We start from the raw sequence: 23,360 nt of genomic DNA, 5'->3' as shown, positions 1-23,360 counted from the left end.
CCCAGCAGCTGAACAGCCAGGTAGCAGAGCAGGGGAATGTCATGTATAACGTGGACAGTGCTCAGGTCCTTCCTGCTCCTGTGGACTTGAAACCAGGTCAGGCCTCACTGTCCCTTTCAACCCTCTAACTACATCACACACACACACAGCTGGTTTAGGGCTAGCTAGCACATGCATGAACTTCCTTATGAAACTAGTACTAGTTTTGTGGATGATTTGCTTTTGACTCCACTGATTATTATTTTATTTGAATTTTTTTCCCCCTTTTTGGTGGTTCAACTTTCCCAACCCTCATCTGTGATTGGCTGTAGATGACGAGCCAAAGCTTGAGTGTGCAATGCTGAAGTCTTCATCACCAGCACTACGGCCAGTCGAGCCTCCTGTGCAGAGACGAGAGCCCGGCAGTCCTGCTTTTGCTCCTGCCCCTGTCTCTGCACATGGACCCGTCCCAGCTCCAGCTCCCACTCCTGCCCCCACCCCAGACTCTTATCCCCCTGAGAAATCAGAGCTTCCTCCGCAGATGTTTAACCAGCTGATGAAGCAGGTGATGGACCTCACCATCGACACGGAGGAGCGCTTCAAAGGCGTGGTTGACCTGGTTTTTGAAAAAGCCATCGATGAGCCCAGCTTCTCTATGGCCTATGGCAATATGTGCAGCTGCCTGGCTATGGTGAGTAACATGTTCCCATACATTGCTGCTGAAGTTCCATACAAAAGCAAATGCCACACAGAAGTGAACTCTGTTTGAACCACTCTAAACTGACATGGAGCTTTAATCAGCTTCTATTTAGTAACAGAACTCTCAACACTGTCTTATACCCAAGTGTTTCTCCTACATGTCTTTCCTGTGTAGTTAAAAGTGCCCATGGCAGACAAGCCCACCAGCACTGTGAGTTTCCAAAAGCTGCTGCTGAACCGCTGTCAGAAGGAGTTTGAGAAGGACAAGGTCAACGATGATGTTTTGGAGAAGCTGCGGCACCAGCTGGAAGCGGCCACTTCAGTAAGCAGCACTTCTGTCTAATTTACCCGACTCACCAACCCACAGATCAGGAGAAAGGGGACTGAAATCGGCAGCAGTGCTGGGAGGCGGCCTGGTCGTTATCGGGTCCAAACGCACTGTTTCTTGCTTTTGTCTTTGTTCTGGTTACTCCTCGCAAGGCCAGCGAGCGGGAGAGGCTGGAGGAGGATCTGGAGGAGGCGAAGGACAAGGCCCACAGGAGGTCCATCGGCAACATCAAGTTCATCGGGGAGCTGTTCAAGCTGCACATGCTGTCAGAGGCCATCATGCACGACTGTGTGGTCAAGCTGTTCATGAACCACAGCGAGGAGAGCCTGGAGCGTCTGTGCCACCTCCTCACAGCCATCGGCAAAGACCTGGACTTGGAGAAGGCCAGGGTAAGCAGGCCGCGGGCCTGGTCTGGGTTGATTTAATATTCTCAGCAGATGCTCAGCACTTGCATCGGTTTATCTTTAGTATGTCATGTAAAGGTTTACGGGGCATGTGTAGATGAGTGCTAGTGTGCAGTGCAGCGACTGTGCCTATTTTGTCCAGATTTGGTCTGTATTGCGTTTTTCACAACAAGTACTTTACACATCGAAACTGGATGAAGAAGTTTTGGATATTGTATCTTGACTGTCAGTTTTGTCTCTAGTAGGAACAGCAGTTGTGATGTTGACAGTTCAGTCACCAACTAGTTTGACAGTTATGTGTTCAATTTTCCTGGTCTTTTTTATTGTGTATTTTTTTCTCCATGCACGCTTTTAACCAAAAAACAAGCATGTTGAAATGTTGTTTATAAAAGTTTTGCCGTCAGTGTTTTCTGTTGCTTGCCTGTTGCCTGCACTCTGACTACAGGGTAGCCAACTAATTAGGATCATCATCTATAGTGCGACTAGCATGCTGTGCTGATATCAGTGTATTATTAGGCCTTGGCAATGATTTTAAAAGTGTCCAAGTTCATGTTGTTTAGTGAAGTTGTTAGTGTGGTTGTTAGCTCTGCTCCTACTGCAGCTGACAAAATAAAAGGCTTTTATTCAGGACTGGTCAGCTGTTAGAAGGTTTTGCTCTCACAGCCTCCTCCACGTTTGCCGCCTCCTGCTGCTGCACCCTGGATTCCCCAAAGCCAAGTGCAGCTGATGACAGCACAGCTACACCCACAGTGGCAGTGAACTGCTTTACAGCACTGACCAACGTGCAAGGCAGCAGGGTTTACATAAGAGTCATAAACGTCTTGTGACATGAGTTCAGCTGAGAGCACACCTGATCGAATCGAAAGGTAAAGAATATCTGAAATTTGTCGACGTTTCTCTTACACTCTCTCTCTCTCTCTCTCTCTCTCTCTCTCTCAGCCAAAAATGGATCACTACTTTAAATATATCGAAAAGACAGTGAAGGAGAGGAGAGGTTCCTCACGCATTCGGTTCCTGCTCCAGGACGTCATCCACCTGTGACTGGTTAGAGACTCTGCCTGTGTTTGTGTGTTTGTGTTTGCCATTCCAGCGCATGGTGATGCAAAATTATGCATCTGCTGATTTTGCTTTTCTAGCATAACTGGGTGTCGCGGTGAGCTGACCACGGGCCCAAGACCATCGAGCAGATTCATAAGGAGGCCAAACTTGAGGAGCAGGAGGAGCAGAGGAAGGTGCACCAGCAGCTGCTGTCCAAGCACAACAAGAGGCAAAGGTGTGGCCCTCAATTCCGTGACAGCCTTTTTCACCTGGCTGTGTGAGGCCGAGGACAAGTCCAAGGACAATCGACAAGAGGATGGACACATTTGCCAACGTGTGCTAAAAGACAATACAATAATTCAAAAAAATAATAAAACTGTGTGACAAAGAAACAAAAGTTCTGACTCTAATGTATTTTTGCTTTTTCCTTTATGAACTGCAGACAAAACTATATTTAACATTTGGAGATGTTCAAAAGAAAAGACAGAGGTGAATATAGAAATAATATTATTTATTTTTTATTTTATTCTTCCTTGGCTTCTCCTGAATTCAGATAGGCTCTGCCCATTAGATTTCACTTTTTTGTTTGTTTGTTTTTTGTTTTTTTTTGCTAATTTCAAACCAGTCCTAGGATTTTCACACAATCTGAGTGAAATTGGTGTCAAAATATTTGCAAGAGTCTGAATCTCAGTAATTATTTAAACAAAAACCTGACATAAAAAATACAGCTGTCTGTGATGGAAAATGATACGAAACTATGTATTATGTGATTCATATAAAATCACACTGATCCTTTTGTTCGTAAATTAATAATGCTGTTTGCACATTTGTATCCACCTGTTGCTGATTAAGTTGAACATGTATCAGGAACTGTTAACATCAAGGTCAACTTGACACACAACCCACACTGTTTGGAGTCAGTTTGGGTTGGTTTGTGGAAAAAACCAAGCCGAGAGCTGATTGGCTTATAGCCACAGCAACAAAGGAAAGAAGAGCTGCTTAAGAAAAGATGATTGGTTAAAGACAGCACAGGAGTAGTATAACTAGCCACGGTTTTGTATACTCGGGGCTCCCTACCTGAGGAGAGCCAAACATTTATTTTATTCTTTTTCTTATTAAATTACTCTCTTAATCACGTCTGACTTGCTGTTTGTTCAAAATTCCACAACAGTGTACATGAATGGAGAAAAGCTATAACTGTTCAGAATAACATTCAGTGCTTTTGGAAGAAATGTCTACAGTGTTGTCATGTAAAGAGAGAAATGAAAGGCTGAAATATCAGAAACATTACAAGTGCAATATGCATGTATGCAAAGAAAATTGAGTTCATGTGAACCACATTAAGATGTCAATCTGCCTGTGGAACATAACACCTCTTAAGAGGCTCGATTTTTGCTCTCAAGCTGCGATGGTTTTGTCATGTTGTCTAAGAGAAGAGGCTTTGGTCGGTGGAGTGAGTCTTTGATAACTAAGATTGTAACTAAGATTGAAACTGCTCACCGCACTACAACGAGTACACAAGGTGTAATGAACTTGCTATGAGAATGATCTCAGTAAGTAACTCAAAAAGGATAGGCTCATCATGATGCATTAGCTAACAGTCAGCACTCATACACAAGTGTGAATGTTCAACATTCATTCAAGAACCTCGAGGTCACAGTCTGAAGTGTGTACAAAAGGAATCTAAAGTAAAGGTGTGAGCAAGTACATCCTCCACTGATAAGAGATGTAAATTAAGACTCGAATTGTAACATTAGAAAAAAGATGTACAGTTCTAACAATTTATTTAAAATGCCACACCTTAAACATGTAAAGTTATTGTTATTTACAATAAATTTATTATAATGCAAAATAATTAAAAAATATTATTACAATGACATGTCATGAACTATTACACATTTATTTAACAAGGGACAGACTGAATGACTAAATTTAAAATTAAGAAAAGCTTAAACCAATTTTAAACAATACAGAAACTCTACATATAGAATATAAAAAGTTAATAACAACAATCACAATAATAATAATAATCACAATAATAATAATCACAACAACAATAATATAGATATTGATAGAACAAGAATAATAAGAATAATAGTAAAAATACAAACAAGGATGACAATAACAATCACAATAATAATAATAAAGTCAGTATCTTCGCCTTTTCTTCTTACGCTGTTCAGGCACGGGTTCTTCACTTATGTCCACTTCAAAGTGCGGCACGAAGCTGTTGAAAACTGGAGTGGAGAAGCTTTCAGTCACGTGGAACTGTCCATCAGGCTTCACTTCCTCGTGCAGAGTCGGACAGTGGAGCGCCTCCCACAGGCGCTGCTTGATCCTGCGGCCCAGTTCCAGGCTGTAGGGCTTGGCCTGACCGGACGAACTTCTGAGCATAGGCTCCACCACAGAGTTGTAAATTTTCTGGTAGTCCTGCTCTCTGTGACCGTGGATCAGCAGGGGTTCGTCCTTGCTTAGCTGCCCACTAATGCAGTAAGACACAAGCCTCTCAGAGACAGGCTCAGGGCCCACCCTCATCTGAGGAGTTTTCATGGACTTGGAGGTGCAGCTGTAAGTGTGGTCCAGTCTGGAGCTAAGCACCTGTACTGAGAACTCAGTGCCTACATTCTCAGTACCTTTACATGTTGATGCTAAAACTCCCCCCACCAAGTAATCCCTCAGTCGCTCTGAAGGTATTATGTCCCTTCGGAGGCCATATGGACCTGTAGAGGTACGCTTCCTATTGTTCTGAGACAACAGATTAAACATCACTTCTTAGGCTCATGAACCAAAGAACATTTTAAAAATTTTTCATGCTGTCACACTTTAAATCATTAACCTACATCAAAAGTTCTGTATCCTAAGAAAAACATTACCATTTCTGAAGATGGTTTTAGAAGAATGTTTTTGTAGCAAAGTTCTGAAACCACGATTGATATCTTGTTGAAAATTGCCTGATGTTTTGTTTACAGTTGGTTGCTGTTACCAATATTCTGCTGAATGCTGGTAAACATTCTAGAATAGCATTAAACCAATCATAAGGCCCTGCAGAATGAGTCAAAATTTCAAATGTATACATAGCTACAATATGTCCTGGAAATAAAACACTGGCAAATTGAATGTTTATCTTATTTAAATGTACACAAAACCAGTTTCCACTGGACTGATTAAAGCATCAATATACAGATAGATCATTTCACTTTACCTTTAGAGTTATCCCAGTAGTAACCTGTTGGCACGTCACGGCCCCGCCCCCTCCTCAAATGTTTTCGTGTGTGTTCGTCTCTGTGGCCACGCCCTCTCGTGTCGTTCACCTGTTCTGTGTTAGGTGTAATCATCTTGTGTGTATATATGTCTCCTGTGTTGTAGTGCGTGTTGTTGGTGTTTGAGTTGTATGGTTGTCGTATGTGTTGCGTGTTAGTAAGAGAAATAAAACTGTTTCATCGTGCCTCGTCCCATCTTAAATGATCATTTAAGAGGATTCGAAAGCCTGCGAGATAGTAGACTAAACCACAGGATATTACTAGCCTAATATTAACACACACAGTTAACATAAAAATTGAATATTGATCGTATACAGCTTTTATATATATATATATATATATATAATTTTTATTTCATTTTATTTTTTAATGTTTAGTCGTTAGTCATGCTAAACATTGTGTGAAACTTTGTGCACTTTCACTTGCTACTTACAATTGGTCACTTGCTGACACCAGACACGCGCACAGCATAAATGTAGCCAATCAGCGTCCTGAATCTGAAGCCTAATGGCGCTTCATTGATCCACCCAAGAGAACTTTGGTGAACTGCCCTTTACTGTGGAGCTTCCTGAGGTGGCCGCGTAGCTAGCTAGTCAAGTTGTGTACTGTGTATTTTGTGTTAGTTTTTCATTTATAGTACCAATGAATTAGTTAAGATAGTGACTAATAGATAGTGCTAGTTAACGTTTAGCTAACGTTAACTTAGTTCTCTAGCTAACCTGGTGGTTTAGATTAGTGGTTCTAGTGAATTGAAGTGGCGAGCGTTCGCTAATTGTTAGTTCGCTATCTTGTTTAGCTAGTAGCTTGTGAACGTTAGCTAGCTAGCTAACCAGCTGTGTGTTTTAGTGGTGGTTCTGGCGAACTGAGCTACGTTGAGCTCGCTTTTCAGTTCTGAAGTTTAAGCAGTTGTAATGTGTAATTTTTGATACCCAATGTATAGCTAGATAATAAAAGGCCATTGCATTAACTTTTAAAATGCAAGCCATCTTTTGCAGTAAACAAAAGATTCAAATATTTTTCTAATTATGCATACTGTCCCTTCTATCAGAACAAATTAGAGCTGCAACTAGAGATAATTGTCTTTTATTATTCTGTTGATTTTTAATGCAAATTAAATAATGATTGGCTCTTTCACAGACCCCTAGTAGTATGTGTTAGGTTGTATTGGAATGATTGCAGAAAATGACAACAGTCATACGCAGTACATTTTTTTAGCAGCCTCCACTGGTTAGTGCATCTTCTTTCTTTCACTAATAAAAATAAATATAAGAGAAATAAATACATTTACATGGTTCATCAATATCCTTTTACAATATTCTTTTACTGTATGAAAGACTTCACCAGACCTTGCAGGGGCAGTACGCTTGTACAGAGAAAGTACTCCACACTCATGCATCAGGGAAATCACTGCATTTGCATGTTGAGACCAAGAAATGGTTCTGGTCAGTTTTTATAAAGCAGACACCATAGATGGGTAAGTTCTCAGCAAAGCAGACTTAAAGGTTGCAGTGCTTTGTAGCTTTCATTTGTATTTAAATATATTAAATGCAGTCTGTCATGAAGTTAGAAGAACAGATATAAACTCACTTTTAGGCAGATGTTTTTCTGTTGCTGATTACTGTATCTTCCTATGTTTTCCTTCATAAAAACAGATGAGATCATCAAAAAATCAGCAACTTGAATGTCGGTTGTTGCAATATGTGCATTAAAATATCCTTACAAATGTAAGGGGGGGGGGGGGGTATCTTCTTTTTCCTGAAGATCTGTGTAAGTGATTGCACTGCTTCTTTGGATTTATTTTTGTTTTAGGCACAGGAAGTTTACTAACCACAACATGAACTGTGCTTTTCCTTTTCTCATCTCCACTAGTCATAATGAAGCAGGTGTACTAGCATGTAATTTTTAAGTTTTTTATTTAAATTTAAATGAATCCTTTAAGTTCTCCTTAGTATTATTAGATTTTACATCTATGTCATGACATCCAGCCTAGTGAGAATTGCAAGGGACCCAAGAGATGGCCAATGTGCTGTTTCATTGTTGTAGTCTTAATAAAGTCTTGGTCTATGTTTTCCTTTATTCAGGTTCTACATAGAAGCACCAGGCACTTCACTATAAAGAATCTCAATATTATGGTTTCAAGATACAGTCTGAAGTATTCTTATTGAGGTACAGCACTCGTAGTATTATACCCCTAATGAGCGGGTTTAAAAACAAAAATGATGACCACTGCTGGTAGAGGAACAGATATCTGAACTCTTCTAATTTAAGAATATATATTTTTGAAGTTGCTCTTTTAAATTCAGCTAAAACAGGGTACAGGTGTTTGCAAGTGTTTAGTGGCTAGGCAGTGGCCTAAAAAATTTCAGACATAAGTCTCAGTTTTTCTTCATTTCAAAAAGCACGCTATCATTAAGATGCCTCTTTAGTCTGTGCACCTCACTGTTTCCTTCCCTTTATAGGCTTATAGACTACCACACCGCTGTGGAACTCACAATAACTCAGGGGACTTTTAACGGTGCGACTTCCTCTTTAAATTTTACACAATCAATATTATGTGTTTCCCTACTTTGGCACAGGTGTCTGTTTTTGAATGGTGAGTATTGTGTGAGTAATGGTGAGTATTTTGAATTGTGTGTTTTTGCTCTGCATTTTGTTCATCAGGATGTGCAGTTCTTAAACATGCCGTTGAATATTTGCAATATTCGTAACTCTATTATTAGCCATTGCTTGTAAATATTGTGGTGGAAATTCAATGAAACGGGGAGTCAGATGTGGATAATAAGTAAAAAAGGTTTTAATAGAAAAGAAAGATTCCACAGAGTGTGGGGCTCACTACCAAGAGAAGCCCCGAGTCATACAGAGCATTGCTTGATATACAATTCTAACTGTATGCCTTGACCAATCACAGAAGCGTTGCTTATCTCTTTCAGGCCGGCTGGTAAGAATCTTGCTTGACTGTCATCTCTTAATTGCAGGCAATAAAGCGATTGCAGGCAATAAAGTGATTGCAGGCAATAAAACGAGAGACATCTTCCTGCTTATCTAATCTACGGTCTCACTCCCTTAAAGTTCTTTGCTTACATAAACATTCTTCCTAGGGAACAGGATAGTGCTGAATGTATGTGAATCACTGAAGCACATAGTATTCCCTTTACATTTCCCCCCTTTGATTCTCATACAATCATTAACTAAAATCTTCAGTGAATAGTGCCTGGAGGTCATTAAATTCTTCAGAATCCTCATCCACCTCCTCTGGCAGTTCTTGCAACAGTTGATACTGTATACGAGTAAGATTAGTCACCCAAGTGACACAACAATTCATAATACATGGCAAGAAACACATAACCATCAATATGACAATGAGCACAGGAAAAAACACCGTCATTGCCCAGTGTCCCCATGGGCCCAGGGCCGAGGTGAACCATGAGAACCATGAATTGTCTGCTGGGGACGGCTCCTGGATGTCCTGTTTCATATGTGTAATCAGGTCTGTTATATTATCATAATAATCTGGGATGTGAAAACAACATGATACATTTATCTTCTTACACACCCCACCTTCCTGGGCTAGGAGCAAATCTAAGGCCATTCTATTCTGCAGGACTACTTGGCGAATCTGGTGCAATTCTTGGTTTAGGAGTGTAAAAATCGTCTCAGTCCTATTAGCCAAAGTTAGGACTTGCCACGCTAAACCGTTAATCTTATTCAAGGCTGCAGTGGTGCCTCCTCCCAGAAATATAGACCAACCTATTGCCGATGCAGGGGTGGTCCATGGGTCGGCCAGTGTATAGCCATTGTATTTAGCGGGGTTCTGCTTGCCAGTGCCTCGTTTATGTATGGTGTGTGCATGTGCCCCACGTAGTTTGAAAATAGACACTGGCGGGGTTAGGAGTACTGGTGTGCAACATCCTGACCACTGGAACTCATAGTTCTTTCCAGTTTTCTTCCAATTACTGGCCTTGGTAATGGGGAGGGCAGAGTAGGTTTTTTTCCCCACATGCCCACATCATTGCCCCTTGTGTAATAGGGTTGACTATACTGTAGCATCTCCTACTAAAGGTTTTTGTGGCATTCCTTAATTCATTTCTTCCCTGAATGGTACAGTTGTGCCCATCCTTATCTAATGCTATATAATTCACCTTACACTCAGTATGTCCTAGATAAGGGTCAGTGGGTTCCCCCCCTTTTGAACACAAGCACCAGTCCCCTTGAATATTAGTTGTATCAAAAGTCATATCAGCTAAATGCATCTTTGTCGTAGTCTCGCAGTCATTATTTCGATGTGCCACTTCTGCCCTCCCATTACCCGCCCAGTCGGGTATTTTCATCGAGCTTATGATTTCTCTGGATAAATTATAGAGCTGTCCTGTTAGCCTATTTAGTTCACATGTAGTCTTATTGGTCATCTGGGTCGCCATGTCGTGGGTGATGGGTATGGGCGTCCATGGCACCTGAAAGGGGTGACACACTAGGCAAGACTGGTTTGGCTTGGCAGTGGTTGCCATCACCAATGCCATTGCACAAGCGATATTGCCTTTGCATCTTTCCTCTGGCAGGAGTTGTCGTCCCGCGATCGGGGCGAAAGTAGTGAGTAAGATAGTAACAAACAGAAAATTCATCATGAGTCCTCAGGTCGTTCTGGCGCCTTCTTGCAATGAGTGTGGTGTATCCACGTTGCTCGTCCGTCGGTTTTGACGGCGGTGTTAGTCGTCAGCAGCACTTGGAATGGTCCTCTCCACCTGGGCTGGTTCCACCGCTTCCTTCTGAAGTCCTTTATCAGCACCCAATCACCTGGTTGGTGGGTGTGGAGTGGCGTATTCGTCACCTCGGGAAGAACTGCCTTCACCTGCTTAGACACATGGGAGAGAGATTTGTGCAGAGACACACAATACTGCAAAAGTGATTCATTGATCAGGTTAGTATCCCAGTCGGGCGGTCCGATCCCCGTGTTGGGAGGCCGTCCAAACACTATCTCAAAAGCTGATAAGCCTGTTCGTGCCTGCGGTCTGGTTCGGCATTGCCACAGGACGAGGGGAAGGCATTTTACCCAATTCATGCCTGTTTCCTGCGTTAATTTAGCTAGACCTCCTTTAATGGTGCCGTTTGTCCGTTCTACTGCCCCTGCACTAGCAGGGTGATAGCTGCAGTGTTTTCTCATATCTACCCCTAGATATTTAGTCAGAGCTTTTAGTCCTTCGTGTACGAAGGGTGTCCCATTGTCACTGGACACTCGTTGTGGTAACCCCCACCGGGGAATAATTTCTCTCAGTAGCGCTTTTGCTACTGCATCACTATCTTGTTTTCCCGTTGGGAAGGCCTCCACCCACTTGCTAAACATGCACACACACACAAGCATGTACCTCTTTCCTTCAGCTGGTGTTAGTTCTACAAAATCTATTTGCCAATGTTGAAATGGCTCACTAGGCGGCGGGTGTCCGGCGGGTGCGTGTTTGGTATGATTGTCCCCGTGTGGTGTGTTTTGTGCACATACCAAACATCGAGAACAAAAATTTTGGGTGTGTGTGTTTATTCCTGGTGCATACCAATGTCTCGTTATACTCTCCACTATCCCCCCTTTGCTCATGTGACTCCTCCCATGAGCAATCTCAATTAGTCCTTTCATATAAGCTGTGGGGAGACAGGGTTTGTTCATTTCTGGGTGTACCCATATCCCGCCTATTTGTTTACACCCCCCTTTTTTCCATTTCACATAATCTTGTGGAGTGGCTTGTTTTTGGATATCTTTAGTAGATATTCTGGTTTCGGTATCTGCTTGTGCCATTTGTGTATGGAGCGGTTGTAACGCTGTGAGTTGAGCTACTTTATCCGCATAAGCATTCCCTTTTGATACGGCGTCATCCGCCTTAGTGTGTGCAGCGCACTTTATAATTGCTACTTCCTTTGGTAGTTGAATTGCTTCCAACAGCTCTGCTACTAGGTGGTGATTCTTTATCTTTGCTCCTGAGCTGGTGAGAAAGTTGCGATGTCTCCAAATGGCCCCAAAGTCATGTGCTACTCCCCACGCGTACCGGGAATCGGTCCAGACGTTCACGGTCTTGTCTTATGCTAGTTTACACGCATATATGAGTGCAGCAAGTTCAGCTGCCTGCGCTGAGTAATTAGATGGGAGTGGTTCTGCTTTCACCACTTCTGTGTGTGACACAACAGCATATGCTGCTCGATTAGTGCCTTGAGAGTCACGTTTAGCTGAACCGTCCACAAAAAATTCCAGGTCCGCATTAAATATTGGTTCCTCCTTTAAATCTATTCTGGGAGATGTTGCAATTTCTAACACCTGTTGACAGTCATGGGGCTCTCCTTCCTCCTCTGTAGGCAATAGAGTGGAGGGATTTAGAGTTGTGCATCGTTTCACAGTAACATTTGGCATGTCTAATAAGGCAGTGTGGTACCTAAGCCATCGCTGAGTGGACAAATGTGCCACTTTTTGATCTTGCAGTATTCTTGACACTGCATGAGGCACATGTAGGGTAAGCTTAGCGTAGCCTACTATGTCTCTGGAAGCCACTAGTGCCTTCTCGGCGGCTGCCACAGCTCTTACACATAAAGGTAGGCCTGCTGCGACTGTATCTAATTTTCCTGAGAAGTAGGCCACCGGCCTTTGTTTGTCCCCATGTTTTTGTGTCAATACACTTGTCATATATTGCCCTTTAACATCCACTGTCTGTTCAAATGGTTTGTTTGGGTCGGGAATGCCTAACGCTGGCATAACTTGTAACAGCTGTTTCAGTGTTGTGAAGGCCGCCTCAGCTTCCGGTGTCCATTCCGGCTGTGAGGAATTTGACCCTTTTGTCGGTATTATATCTCTGAGTGGTCCCTCATGTTCTGCATAGGATGGTATGAATGTCCTACAATAGGAACACATTCCTAAAAAGGACAACAGTTGTTTTTTCGTCGTGGGTCTTGGTATAGTCAAAATGGCATTCACTCGGTCTTTAGTCAGCATGCGCGTTTGCTCAGTGATGTCATGTCCTAAAAAATGCACTTGCTGCTTACAGAACTGTAATTTGGATTTGGATGCCTTATGGCCTTCCCCTGCTAAATGATGTAGCAGTGCCACCGTGGCTTGTTTACACGCTTCTCGTGTTCTCCCACAAATCAAAAGATCATCAACATATTGCAGCAAGGCTATTCCCTTAGGGAGTTCTAAAGCCTCTAGGCTTCGATGTAAAGCGGCATTGTAAATGGTTGGTGATTCACAATACCCTTGACACAATCTCGTGAATGTGTATGGCTTTCCTTCAAAAGTGAAAGCAAACCAAAATTGGCTATCCTTGTGCACAGGTACGCTAAAGAAAGCGTTGGCCAAATCAACTACACTGAACCACTTACTGTCTGGTGGGATCTGAGAGAGAATAGTGTGCGGGTTTGGAACTTCTGGGGCTCTAGGGTGTACTGCCGCGTTGACAGCCTGCAAATCCTGCACAAATCTCCATTCATCTCTCCCTGGCTTCTTAACTGGGAAAATTGGAGTACGTACTGGTGAGTCTGGGCATGGTACGATAACTCCTGCTTGTTTTAATGATTGGAACACAGGCCTGATGCCCTCCACTGCCTCTGGTTTTAGAGGGTATTGGTGCTGGCGTGGTCTGTAATCAGATTTTGGGGTGATGTAGACAGGCTCACATCCTTTTATTAAGCCCACATCATTTTTTCCCTGTGCCCATAACCCTGCAGGAACTGTTTTCAGTTCCTCTTCCTCCTCCTCTGAGAGGGTAACAGAGGCTGCCATAATTACTATATTTGGACTTACAAGCTCGACCCCCCTTCTGCAACTTAGCCTATACAGGGTTGGCATTTTCCACACTTCTATGCTTGGGCTGTACATAATTTTACACTGGGGTTCTTTTATCCAATCAGTTGCGCTCAACACGCGTTTTGTCCACAACCCTACTCTCTGCCAGTCTGGGTCAACATGTGCGCTAGCCAGCGACACATGAGGTGTTGCATGTGAGATTGAATATAAAGATTTCTGTTTAGCTGAGAGCTGCACCACTCCCGCAGCCCACTCGCAGTCCCACGCTATGGCTGTGATAATCAAACTGTCACTGCCCCCTAAGTCAAATTTCTGTTCAAAATCAACGTCACATCCCTCATGGACCTTCATTGTACAGTGAATAGAATCACTTTGTTTAACTGTCAGCTCACCAGGTAGCGTGTTAGTAACTTCAGTCATAAAATGTGTTAGTACTTCCCCCGCAGTGCACTGCAATTCATACACGTACAAAGGGGCTCCTGCCTCTAGCTGGACTCCCTGTGTAGGTGTTTCCCACGTAACAAACAACCCCTCTGGGTTGCTGCTAATTGTGCACCCAAGTTTACACATTAAATCTCTAGCTAACAAATTAATTGGACAGGTTTCTGATATCAAAAAACTATGTTTAAATTGGCTTTTCCCTAAACTACATCGGAGAGGCTCGGACATCCTTTCATCAATGGGATGACCTCCCACTCCAATTACTGTTATCCCATATCCTTGTCTCATTCTACATTCTATTAATCCTTCTTTTAACACTGAGTGGGTGGCACCACTGTCAACCAAAAACCTAACATTTTTTCCCTCTACTTTCACAGTTACCTCGGGGAGGCCTCTTGGCCCTTTACTAATCTGCTGTAATAGTTGGTAATTTAAATTTGTCACTTCCCTTTTGCTGTCTTCACTCAGTGGTCCGCTGCTGTCCTGCCTCTCCACCGCCCGTCACTCGTGGATTGTGGGATCCTGATCTGTGCCCCCGTCATACGAGTTATCCTCCTCCGGACAGTTTCTGGCAAAATGTCCAAGCTTTCCACAGTTGTAGCATTCCTGCTCTTTCATCCAATCAATTTTTCCTCCTTTTCCTCTTCCTCTGCCTCTGCCTCTTCCGCGACCACGTCCCCTGCCACGACTACTTCCTCGTCCGCGGCCTTCTCCTTGATCTCCCACCGTCTGGAGCATTGTCAGCATCGCTTGGTGTGTGGTATCTGCTCGTTGACGCTCTCGTCTGGCGTCTTTCTTCCCCAGGATTGTCTCATGATGCTTGGCATGCTCCTCAATAGTAGATAGGGGAGCTCTGCTGTAGCCTATGCAGTTTTTTCTAATGAGATCGCTGATGTCTTTTCTCATATTCATTAGGAAGCTGTTTCTCAAATGAGCTTCCCATGCACCTACTTCTCCAGGTCCTGCTGCTCGTTGTGCTGGTGTGTCAATTCCACAATGGTCAGTGTGGACACGCGTCAGACGGACGAGAAAGTCAGCGACGGGTTCGTCATCTTTCTGTTTGCATGATGCTATCACATCGGTGTTGATGGTGGTTGGATAGGCTGTTTCCACCCTTTCGATGAGTCCTCTTATCATCTCTCTGTATGGGCCATTCAGGTCAGGTTGGCCTTGGGGCGGTGCATTCCACTCAGGCAGGTGGAGACGGACATCTCCATCCACCCAGTTTCTATCAATGCGGTTATACTGTGGTCCGAGTCGAATCATCAATAACCGTCTCAGTTCAGCCTGTGTTGGTCTGCAGGACTGCACGAATGCCATCAGTTCTTGTCCGAAGCGTCGTCCGCCGATGTCACCTGGCTTGCTCAGGCCATCGGCCGCTTTCATGATGTCGTCTGCAGTCCAGTGACGGTGGACCATAATCACTCCCTCAGGTCCTGACACTTCCACCATCGGGAACTGTGGGGCATAGTCTACCTCAGGCTCTGCAGATGGCTTTATAGTGGTGTGACTTCGAGTGCGATGAGCCACTGGTGAGGTTATTGCCTCCAGTTGTCGTCTTAATTCGTCATATGGAGACGGCTTTGGTGTTAATGAAGTTCCTGGTTGCGGATAAGGAGGTGGATTTGCTAGCGCTTGTGGTTGCTGAATCAGCTGGGGGGCTCTCGGCGGGGCGGCATCGAGGTCAGGATCAGCTAAAGAAACACACTGAGACACTTCATTATTACCTTTTCTATGCCCTACCTGCTGCTTCTGCCTTTTCTCAGCTTCTTCTAACCACATTTTTGCCTTTTCCAGCATGTCTTCACTGTTCTCATCAAAATATTTCCGCGCTTTCTTATCAGCTTCCCTAGGCTTAACCTTAACTCTTTCAATTAATTTTAACAGGTATGCAACACTTAGAGTCCCTGAGACATTAAAACCGTAATATTTAATCCAAAATGGGACATGTTTGTTTACATGTTCCCCGTAGTCCTTATTCATTTGAAAGAGTAGGCTACTGGAGAACTTGTCCTTACTGAACTCATACTCCTTACTGTTGCCCGCACCCATAATAATAATAATAATAATAATAATAATAATAACCAATTTTTTTTTTTTCTTTTTTTCTTGGATCCAGGCAACAAAAGAACAAAGGAAACTTACCTACTCTCTACAATTTTCCTATTCTTATCTTATTATCCACACCATCTACCCCCGATATGGATTAGTTCCGCTCCAGCAAATCGTGCTAGTATACTGAGTCCACTCCTTTCCCTACGGGGTGTTCTGTCGGCCCGGGCCTATTTCTTACACTAGTACGTCTACTCAGTGTGCCTATTCTCTTAGGCTGGCGGAGTCCCAGACTCCGGAGTCCTCTAGACCCTATTTTTAAGCCCTAGTATCTCATGTACTATGCTACTTTACAGACCCACCCCAGGGTAGACTCAGGCGGATCACTATGTCACTTTCTTCTAGGATTAAATTACTGAACTTCACCACTTACTTTCTGTTCGTTAGATCAGGCGGAGCACACCACCGGAGTCAAGCGGGACGTCACTCCCTGGTTAGGTACTTTCCCGTATTCTTGTGGGTTTCCCTTTTTCTCCAGCTCAGTTCTCTCTGAGGAGCGTCCTCGAAGTTTAGTCACCGCTGCTCCGCATGGTGCCTCTCGCTGATCCTGCCGACTACGCCAAATTCTGTGGTGGAAATTCAATGAAACGGGGAGTCAGATGTGGATAATAAGTAAAAAAGGTTTTAATAGAAAAGAAAGATTCCACAGAGTGTGGGGCTCACTACCAAGAGAAGCCCCGAGTCATACAGAGCATTGCTTGATATACAATTCTAACTGTATGCCTTGACCAATCACAGAAGCGTTGCTTATCTCTTTCAGGCCGGCTGGTAAGAATCTTGCTTGACTGTCATCTCTTAATTGCAGGCAATAAAGCGATTGCAGGCAATAAAGTGATTGCAGGCAATAAAACGAGAGACATCTTCCTGCTTATCTAATCTACGGTCTCACTCCCTTAAAGTTCTTTGCTTACATAAACATTCTTCCTAGGGAACAGGATAGTGCTGAATGTATGTGAATCACTGAAGCACATAGTATTCCCTTTACAATATGCAGTCTTAAGACACTGACAAAGTGCTGTTGTAGTAGCAGAGTTGCAAAATGTACCTACAATCTAAGCTCCTGCTGGATTTAATTTCAACCCTAACCAAATAGGTAGTCTAGTTCTACTGGGGTCCTTTAATGTTAAACTCTCAGCACATTTGTTATAAACATGTCTAGCATACATATAACTGGCAGTTCATAATGCACTAGACAATGACATTGTATTGGTGTTTTAGCTTTATGCTCTTTAACATTAGAATATAGATGAAACGGTAAATACGAGATCAAGTATAGAATGTCAGTCTTAATTGGAGTGTATATAGAACTCTCGCAATACTGGGTAAGCCATACAGTCATCAGTCCATTTGTTTAAAATGTTCTTTGATGTGAAGCTCATATTATTTTTCCCCCACTTACGCAGAACTTGACTGTGAAAATGTCTGTTGGAAGAATACAACAGGGGAACTCTCAGTTGTACTTCACATCACTGACACTGTGTAGACTTTAACTAATGTACAGTTGTGTAGATTTACAGTTGTGTACAATTAGAGCAAGTGACCTAAGCAACATGTATTGCATTCTCAGTTTGCCTTAACCAACCTATCACTTCATCATGGTCAGAATATTTGCTATAGATATTTGCTATAGATACATGTAATGCTTCAGCAGTGCTACTAGTTCTAATACACTCAAACTTGTGCACCAGAGTGGGTGATGGTAATGGTACTGTTAGAAGCAAACCTATATGACGGGGGTTGGGCTTCCACACACTGTCCCTTTCTCCCAGTTCACCGAGCGGAAATGACTCTCAGCCTGGTTGGCTGGGTTAAGAACACAAGCAAGCGGACAGTCGTGGGGCAGGTCCAGGGGCTGTGACATCTTGTCAATGAGATGTGGCTACTGTATGCTATGCACCAGGATGCTTTTCCATTGAGGATGTCTCTTGTGATACCTCCAGGGTGCATGATTGAAGACTAGGTGAGAGGATTCCCTTAGCAGCTGAATACATTTGATTATTTTCTGATACCTTGTCCCCGTCTCTCTTTGTGTTCGTACCGCAGGATACGGCAGAGCCTAGACAACAGGACAACTTTCCAGTGAAGACATCTCTCGTGACAGCTGCGGAGTACACGATTGAAGACAAGTGAGAGGATTCTGTTAGCAGCTGAATACATTTGTTTTTTTTTTCTTGTACCTCGTCTCTGTCTCTCTCTGTGTTCGCATGGCAGGAACCGCCACATGTTACGCACCAGGACTGCTTTCCAGTGAGAGCATCTCTTGTGACCCCTAAGAAGTGTGCAGTTGACGACAAGGTGAGAGGATTCCTTTAGTTGCTGGACCTACTTAATTCTTCCTTTCATTCCTTGCCTAATCTTTCCATGAATTCAACTTTATTTTAATGGATGTGTTCATAATGTATGGTTCAGGTTATGCAGATACTTTGAGAGTTGCATGAATTAGTCAACCTACTGAATTCCCCACAAACAACAATATGAATAATTAATTGACATTTATAACTTTTAACAACGTAGCAGCTGCTTGTGAGTTATATGAGTTTGTACTTCATTAGCTCTATTTGTATCACATTATTCATGTTACAATTGTAATAGTAATAGTAAATGTTCAATCGTAATAGGGCAAATTGATTTGACACAGTTCCTTGGCTATAAGTACCTAAGGTCCTGCTTTGAAAATAATATAGTACAACACTGGATGATTTTACTACACTTTTATTCATATATTCAATGTATTTACATTATTTTAGAGAATACTATATTAAAGAAGTAAGTTATATAGCTCCAATATCATCATGTAGTTTCATATTAATTACAGTCCATAACTGTCTGTGGTCATATTTCAACTGGCCTTTTTACAGTAACAGCAAAGACATATAGTGGACTTCATGGGCTTCCCCACATCTGTGTTTTTAAACCTTTTTGGCAGTGCTTTGTGTGACTAATATCCTGCCTTTTTATCCCTCACTCATGTCTTGCTCAGGTGTCAATATGTCAAACAACTAAATTAGTGTTCTATTATTTTCTTAGTTTGTACAAGAAGTATAAATATGTAGCTACCCAACATTTATAATGTGTATTGTTTCTTATTTTGTGAACAAAACCAGGTTAAAACATTTAAATGTAAAAACTGGTTTCACACTGCTTTGGATCTAGTGAAAATCCTAGAAGCTGTCAACACCATCATCTGAGCAGGCTCCATTTAACACAAAGAGAGACAGAGACGATGTACCAGACAAAAACCAAATGTATTCAGATCCTAAGGGAATCCTTTTACCTTGTCTTCAATTATGCACTCCATAGATGTCATGAGAGACACCCTCACAAGAAAGGCGGCCTGGTGCGTGGCATGCAGTGGTGCCTATCATACGAACACAGAGAGAGACAGAGACGAGGTAGCAGACAACAACCAAAGGTATTCAACTGCTGTCTGGTCTTTCTCAGTAAACTGCAGATAATGAAGTACAGGGCAAGGAATTGAACATGCACATGTCCTTGCCTGGATACAGACACTTTGCCTGAAAGACAGTTGCCTCACAGGTTTGTTCCGAAATGACTTCCCTTATGCATTAGCTAATAGTCGACACACGTGCACAAGTGTTAATGTTCAACTTTCATTCAAGTGTAAATGGATTCTATGACTTGAATAAGTCTGCTCTAATATAGAAACTGCTCACCGCACTACAATAAGTGCACAAGGTGTAATGAACTTGCTATGAGAATGATCTCAGTAATCAACTCAAAAAGGATAGGCTCAGAAGTGTTGATTTTTTAAAGTAGGAAGGATTTTGAATTTTCATCCTTGCCAGGAGAACTAGCTAGCCTAACCTGGGATAACAGCCAATGCACAGAATCACAGCTTGGGAAAACTGATGTGACATGTCAGTTTAATCGGCAAGGCTCAAGGCAACAGGGTCCTGTCCCTTGACTTAGGTTGATCTAGAGGTATTTCAAGAAACTTCTCAAGCACACTTTAGTGGCAAAGAACAATATTTTCACTTGAACAGGGACCTCCGATTAAAAGTCTGATGCTCTACTGACTGAGCTATTCAGGATAGAAGCAAAGCTTCCTAGCTACTTCAGGAAGGATTCAGGACACGAAAAATAAGTCTCAAGCTTTGATATGGTATCTGTGTGCCAGTCTTCTCAAGTGAGACAAAGGCCCAAATGGTCTGGTTTGGTCATCCTCCCCAATCCAGGACATCGTAACTGACATGACATGTTAAGAGCTTTCCAACAGTGAACTCCTTCAGTGAGCAGGGAATGATGACACATCTGTCAGCTAACTCCTTTGGCAGTGTAGTGTTAAAGCATGCTAAGTATCATGTGAGATCCAGTCAGTTTGCATATAATGAATGTTCTTCCTCCTCTTAAAACTCTTTAGCTCTGATGGCAACATCCTATTACAAAGGCCCACTTTGTCTGGTGGTCTGCCTGATCAGGACAAGTGGGAGATGCTAAAACATTTCTAAAATATCACATTGGCAGCAGGCTGTTGTGTTACATTTGCGATCCAGCCATATATATATATATATATATATATATATATATAAGTGTGTGTGTGTGTGTGTGTGTGTGTGTGTGTGTGTGTGTGTGTGTGTGTGTGTGTGTGTATAATGGAATGCCATCCCCACCCTCTTGAAACTCTGAAGTTATCATGCCAACAGCACCTAACCCCTTTATTTCTGCCTGAAGATTTGTCCCTGTGTGTACAAGAAATGCCAATAATGGCTCTTTCCATGTTTTAGTGACACTAGCATTCCCACTTTTCTTGAGTGATTCCATAGGGTAAAAAAATTCCTGACTCTTACAAACTTCATCTTTTTTGTAAAACAAAAAGAAAGATGAATAACTCGCTTAATGGCCCGTTTCCTCTCATGCATACCCAGTCCAGTATGCATCCAAATGTCATCAGTATAGTAGGACTGCAGACTTTGAAAAATGTTTGTGTCAGGAGAAACATGCAGCTTTGTTCCTGGTGGTCTTGTGGCTAGGATTCAGCGGTCTGACCGCTGCGGCTGATTCGATTCCAGGTCCTGGAAAGTCCTCTTCTTTCGCTCATGTAAAATGGAAGATTTTAGGTGAAAACACAAACTTCCTTCGAGCCGCATTTGAACGGGCAGACCAAGGATTACAGTCTTAACTTCTGCAGTTCTCTGCTGTACCAAATGAGCTATCAGAGGTAACATGAAAGTACTTCCATTGGTCCAAACACCAGTATTTTTTGGATGTTTCAATATTTAAGTTCATTTGACACAAAGAAGAAACATCACATTGTACAAGTTGGAGATGTTCAGCTACCAACAGATATCTCTTTTGATGACATTTCGATACATACTGGACTTTGTGTACATGAATGGAGAAAAGCTATAACTGTTCAGAATAACATTCAGTGCTTTTGGAAGAAATGTCTACAGTGTTGTCATGTAAAGAGAGAAATGAAAGGCTGAAATATCAGAAACATTACAAGTGCAATATACATGTATGCAAAGAAAATTGAGTTCATGTGAAACGCATTAAGATGTCAATCTGCCTGTGGAACATAACACCTCTTAAGAGGCTCGATTTTTGCTCTCAAGCTGCGATGGTTTTGTCATGTTGTCTAAGAGAAGAGGCTTTGGTCGGTGGAGTGAGTCTTTGATAACTAAGATTGTAACTAAGATTGAAACTGCTCACCGCACTACAACGAGTACACAAGGTGTAATGAACTTGCTATGAGAATGATCTCAGTAAGTAACTCAAAAAGGATAGGCTCATCATGATGCATTAGCTAACAGTAAGCACTCATACACAAGTGTGAATGTTCAACATTCATTCAAGAACCTCGAGGTCACAGTCTGAAGTGTGTACAAAAGGAATCTAAAGTAAAGGTGTGAGCAAGTACATCCTCCACTGATAAGAGATGTAAATTAAGACTCGAATTGTAACATTAGAAAAAAGATGTACAGTTCTAACAATTTATTTAAAATGCCACACCTTAAACATGTAAAGTTATTGTTATTTACAATAAATTTATTATAATGCAAAATAATTAAAAAATATTATTACAATGACATGTCATGAACTATTACACAATTATTTAACAAGGGACAGACTGAATGACTAAATTTAAAATTAAGAAAAGCTTAAACAAATTTTAAACAATACAGAAACTCTACATATAGAATATAAAAAGTTAATAACAACAATCACAATAATAATAATAATCACAATAATAATAATAATCACAACAACAATAATATAGATATTGATAGAACAAGAATAATAAGAATAATAGTAAAAATACAAACAAGGATGACAATAACAATCACAATAATAATAATAAAGTCAGTATCTTCGCCTTTTCTTCTTAGGCTGTTCAGGCATGGGTTCTTCACTTATGTCCACTTCAAAGTGCGGCACGAAGCTGTTGAAAACTGGAGTGGAGAAGCTTTCAGTCACGTGGAACTGTCCATCAGGCTTCACTTCCTCGTGCAGAGTCGGACAGTGGAGCGCCTCCCACAGGCGCTGCTTGATCCTGCGGCCCAGTTCCAGGCTGTAGGGCTTGGCCTGACCGGAGGAACTTCTGAGCATAGGCTCCACCACAGAGTTGTAAATTTTCTGGTAGTCCTGCTCTCTGTGACCGTGGATCAGCAGGGGTTCGTCCTTGCTTAGCTGCCCACTGTTGCAGTCAGACACAAGCGTCTCAGAGACAGGCTTAGGGCCCACCCTCATCTGAGGAGTTTTCATGGACTTGGAGTTGCAGCTGTAAGTGTGGTCCAGTCTGGAGCTAAGCACCTGTACTGAGAACTCTGTGCCTACATTCTCAGTACCTTTACATGTTGATGCTAAAACTCCCCCCACCAAGTAATCCCTCAGTCGCTCTGAAGGTATTATGTCCCTTCGGAGGCCATATGGACCTGTAGAGGTACGTTTCCTATTGTTCTGAGACAACAGATTAAACATCACTTCTTAGGCTCATGAACCAAAGAACATTTTAAAAATTTTTCATGCTGTCACACTTTAAATCATTAACCTACATCAAAAGTTCTGTATCCTAAGAAAAACATTACCATTTCTGAAGATGGTTTTAGAAGAATGTTTTTGTAGCAAAGTTCTGAAACCACGATTGATATCTTGTTGAAAATTGCCTGATGTTTTGTTTACAGTTGGTTGCTGTTACCAATATTCTGCTGAATGCTGGTAAACATTCTAGAATAGCATTAAACCAATCATAAGGCCCTGCAGAATGAGTCAAAATTTCAAACGTATACATAGCTACAATATGTCCTGGAAATAAAACACTGGCAAATTGAATGTTTATCTTATTTAAATGTACACAAAACCAG

The 23,360-nt window shown here is 42.2% G+C and overlaps 2 long non-coding RNA genes across 3 annotated transcripts; one reads left to right on the top strand and one right to left on the bottom strand.

The window, feature by feature from the left end:
• Positions 1-8,480: 8,480 nt before the first annotated feature.
• On the bottom strand, positions 8,481-17,012 carry LOC145655748 (uncharacterized). 2 transcript variants are annotated; one of them, XR_014121705.1, is made up of 2 exons: positions 16,409-17,012; positions 8,481-10,557 (listed from the first exon to the last, which is right to left on the bottom strand). It is a non-coding gene; the product is annotated as an uncharacterized LOC145655748 (long non-coding RNA). The 2 variants fall into 2 exon arrangements; XR_014121704.1 differs by having other exon boundaries at positions 8,481-10,554.
• Positions 17,013-17,455: 443 nt separating this feature from the next.
• LOC145655749 (uncharacterized) lies at positions 17,456-22,760 on the top strand. Its single transcript, XR_014121706.1, has 3 exons — positions 17,456-18,161; positions 19,477-19,572; positions 22,386-22,760. It is a non-coding gene; the product is annotated as an uncharacterized LOC145655749 (long non-coding RNA).
• The last annotated feature ends 600 nt before the right edge of the window (positions 22,761-23,360 follow it).

This window comes from Electrophorus electricus, unplaced genomic scaffold (genome assembly GCF_041902795.1).
Source record: "Electrophorus electricus isolate QZ-2024a unplaced genomic scaffold, ASM4190279v1 Scaffold34, whole genome shotgun sequence".
Lineage (NCBI taxonomy): Eukaryota > Metazoa > Chordata > Actinopteri > Gymnotiformes > Gymnotidae > Electrophorus > Electrophorus electricus.
Note: the sequence above shows the minus strand (reverse complement) of the source record. Positions and strands in the feature narration are given on the sequence as shown.